This window comes from Gossypium hirsutum, chromosome A05, assembly GCF_007990345.1.
Source record: "Gossypium hirsutum isolate 1008001.06 chromosome A05, Gossypium_hirsutum_v2.1, whole genome shotgun sequence".
NCBI classification, from domain to species: domain Eukaryota; kingdom Viridiplantae; phylum Streptophyta; class Magnoliopsida; order Malvales; family Malvaceae; genus Gossypium; species Gossypium hirsutum.
The window spans coordinates 6,849,024-6,853,142 of record NC_053428.1 but is presented as its reverse complement, the minus strand read 5'-3'; the positions used below and the strand labels follow the sequence as shown (position 1 = coordinate 6,853,142).

Sequence of the window (4,119 nt, the reverse complement as noted above, 5' to 3'; positions counted from 1 at the left end):
GCAACATCAACATTCTTAGCTGTCCACCATGTCTACCATGAAATATTATGAGAGTCGACGTTGAAATTACTGCACTGCAAACAATTATTGGACCAAAATATCCCCATGCAGCTGAACAAATAAATGGTACGAAACTTGAAAATGGACACGTGGTTTTGTTTTGATTTCTGTCTCTTGTAGTTTGGGGTTTTTTTTACGACACAATATCATAATTTTTATGTTTGCAATAAGTATTAACAATATTACTTGATTGGTTTTTTTTATGGTAGTTGTTGAAATAATTTATTTCATGACACAAATTGAAATAAGAGAGTACAATTAACAAATTCAAAAAAAGAGTGTAGTAAAGAGAAAAATCAATTTACAATATTTATTGATATAGTTGATATAAATTTGTTAATTCTATGGATCCTCATTTAATATATAATTTTATTCAACAATTTATTTGAATCAATTATTAGCTAAAGTCAATTTAATTTTATAACAATGAACCTATTATTACAATCACTCACCCAAAGTCTATAATTACGATTAAAGTTTATGCTATAAAAAAATACCAAATGATGTTGAAATATGTAATGCAACAGTTACAACATAGGCAGTTAAAATCCCAATAATACTACTTTAACCTTTGCTCACAAGTGCATTTACGCATTCCACTATAAGTATAGATAAACACCCGGTGCTGCTGTTTTACAAGTATAAATAAAGCAGCTGCCTAAATACTTAAACAGCATCCCCAACTCTAAGTTTTTATTGCATTCCTTTTTTCTTTTTTCTAGCTTTTCTATCAATGGAATTTCGTTATGTTCCAATCTTCGCTATGGCGCTTGTTGTGAGTACTAACTTCTGTATAAATATTTAGAGCTTAATAATTTTATTTTGGATACAAGGCAAATGGGCATTTAATTAATTAATTTCGATGCAGCTTGCTGTTGGAGCAACGAGACATGTTGCTCTACCAGCAGAGATGTACTGGACGTCTGTGTTCCCAAACACTCCAATGCCCAAAGCCTTGCAAAATCTTTTAATCCCCCCTGCTGCTGCTGGTTTGTTTTCAATTTTCTTTTCTTTTCCTCAATGATTGAGTAGACATATATAATTCAGGTAAGTCTTCTAATGCTCTAGATATCTCTCTGCAAATGAAATATATGTAGGAAATCACATGAAAAATGCTTTGGCTAATATGATCAAAAGGTACAAAGGAAATATGGCAGAGGGTAATAGGAATTATGAAAACGCAGCAGGCAATTCAAAACAAGAGTTTGGAGATGGAAATATGGCAACCAATAAGGACGTTTTCTTTTTTGAGAGTAAGCTTCGACCTGGTACTAAGATGAACTTAAAGGTGCTAACCAGTAAAGCCAGCAAAACTGCTTTCTTACCGCGTCCAGTTGCGGACTCACTCCCCTTTTCAACTAAAAAGTTTGCGCAAGTCTTGAACTATTTCTCGGTGCAACCAAAATCTGCAGAATCCAAAATACTCAAAAAAACAATCGAGGATTGTGAAACACCAACCATTGAAGGAGAAGAGAAGTTTTGCGCTACATCATTGGAGTCTTTCGTGGATTTCGGTGTTTCTAAGCTGGGAAAAACATCCAGCTTTTGTCAGCTGAGTTGGAGAAAGAAACGCAAAACCCAGAGTTTAGTATTGGTGATCAGGGGGTGAAATTGATGGGAAAAACGGAGATTGTTTGCCACAAAATGGATTATGCATATGCTGTGTTCTTCTGCCACTCAATTGCTAAAACAAACGTGTATAGGGTTCCATTAGTTGGGGCAGATGGGACAAGGGCTACAATATTGGCTATTTGTCATGAAGATACTTCAGCTTGGAGCCCCGGACACTTGGCTTTTCAGACTCTCAAAGTTAAGCCAGGAACTGTTCCCATCTGCCATGTTCTATCAATAGACGCCCTTGTTTGGATTCCCAACTAAAATTCCTAATTATCACCAAAACAAGTTTTCATGAAGGTTATGTTAAATAGGTTTGAACTCATCAACTAGGAACCTGCGGGCCTTATAAAATAAGCCTAGTTGAAGAGTGTGTGTATGTATATATAAAGCATGTATTGGATATTTCATCTCTGCTTGGATATTTGATGAAGGAAGGATTGAATAAAAACAAAAGCAGATAAAAAATTGAGTGAAAGCAGGATTAACTACTGTTTCATTAACATGAAAGGTTGATACTAAGATTATATAAATCATAAACCTTAAATAAGCTGAAATATTAATAAAATAAATACAACTTGGCTTAATTCAGTTAGATTCATCTTTTTCATTGGTTGGTTTGTGTGTAATCACATGCCAAAATGTTTAATTAAAATTTATCACAGTTTTAATACAAGTTGACAACTTGCAAAGTGAAGAGTTCACAGGTTTAATGAGCTGACAGTTTTGTAGAGCTTGCAATAGTGAGCTCATGGTTCTGATGAGCTCGCAGTTTGTATGGGTAGTCATTTCGCAACATTTATTTTATAATAATTTGTCAAGTGTCTATGCACTTAATGATTTTGATATAATTATTCATAATTCATAGAAAAACACATAAATCAGCATAGATGAAGCAATATTAGCATTGCAAACAAATCAAGTACAAATTAATTTATGATGAGTGTATGTAGAAGGTAAATTAACCTAAAAATATATAACAAATACACTAACTAATTATTTTTATTTTAAAATTATGATTTTAAAGTTTACTGCAACATTTAAAAAGTAAAACCATCAACCAAATCTAGTTTACATAAATAATAATAAATGATTCATAGGATCTGAAAACATATCATGATCAGCAAAAACAAACCACAAATAATTCTCTCCAAATATTGATCTCTAGTATTGTGAACACAATACCAATACAAAGACACAAATATTAGCACCACCCTACTACCCTACTTTTCATACAGTTGCCAATCCCTACGTTAGTCTCATATATGAATTTTACCTATAGAAATTATTTAGATTATTGTGTAATTTTAATTAGGTATAATGGTAAGTCGCATTACATTCTTAAAAATAAAATGTAAGTTGAATTTTGAAGATAACATTATTAAAAAGGCAACCATAAATCATGAAAATAGATTATAAAATGGACTTGCATAATATAAAAAAACATTATATTTAAAAAAATAATGAAAATTCTCCCTTCTTTAATTTTGTTTTCTTCTCCTTACCTTAATTCAAATCCAAAAAAAAAAAAAGTTATACTATATAAACTTTTTGTAGTCTATCATAGTTTTTTTATACATTCTTTTCTGTTAGAATTGTGTGACCCAAATTCTAAGAGATTGCTTGCAAGTCAAGTTAAACAAAAATATATTTTCTTTCTAGAAGATTTAGTATTTATTAGTATAATATATTTAGCATTTATTAGTATAGTTTATTTGACTTTCTAATTTAGCCTATAAATAGGCTCCTTTACAATCTTAGAATTAAGAGACACCCATTAGATTAGAACTCATAACACATTCAGAGAATTTTGTGTTTACGTTTGAGGGTTCTTTGTTTTTCGGGTTTTCGGGGTTTAGTTTTTATCTCCATCTTTTGTACTCTTCATTCTTTTGCCATTATAGTAAATTTATCTTTGCCCGTGGTTTTTTTATCTTCTTTTGAGGGGTTTTTCCACGTTAAATTTGTGTGTTCATCTTCTCAATTTCTTCTACTATTTTTACTTGTTCGTTGCTTATTCGGGACGATCCTAACAAGTGGTATCAGAGCTAGTTTAACTTTCATAGATCAGCCCGGTCAGAGATGGCAGCAACAAGGTTTGAAATTGAGAAGTTCGATGGTGAGACAAATTTCAATCTGTGGCAAGTTCGGATGATGGCAATTCTAGTGCAAAATGGCTTGAAAAAGGTAGTTACAGGGAAAAAGCCTGAGAATCTAAATCAAACAGAATGGGAAGAGCTTGATGAAAAGGCCTTGTCTGCAATCCAGTTGTGCCTCGCGAATACAGTATTGCAGGAGGTATTGATGGAGAAGACCTCATTCGCCTTGTGGAAAAGGTTAGAAACTCTTTATGCGACTAAGTCTCTGGCTAACCGTTTAGTGTTGAAACAACGTCTATTTACGTTTCGCATGAACGAAGGTGAGCTTCTTAAAGATCACATCAGT

General features: G+C 32.5%; 1 pseudogene; it reads left to right on the top strand.

The window, feature by feature from the left end:
• Positions 1 to 555: 555 nt before the first annotated feature.
• Positions 556 to 2,152, top strand: LOC121229267 (BURP domain protein RD22-like; annotated as a pseudogene).
• Positions 2,153 to 4,119: the final 1,967 nt, after the last annotated feature.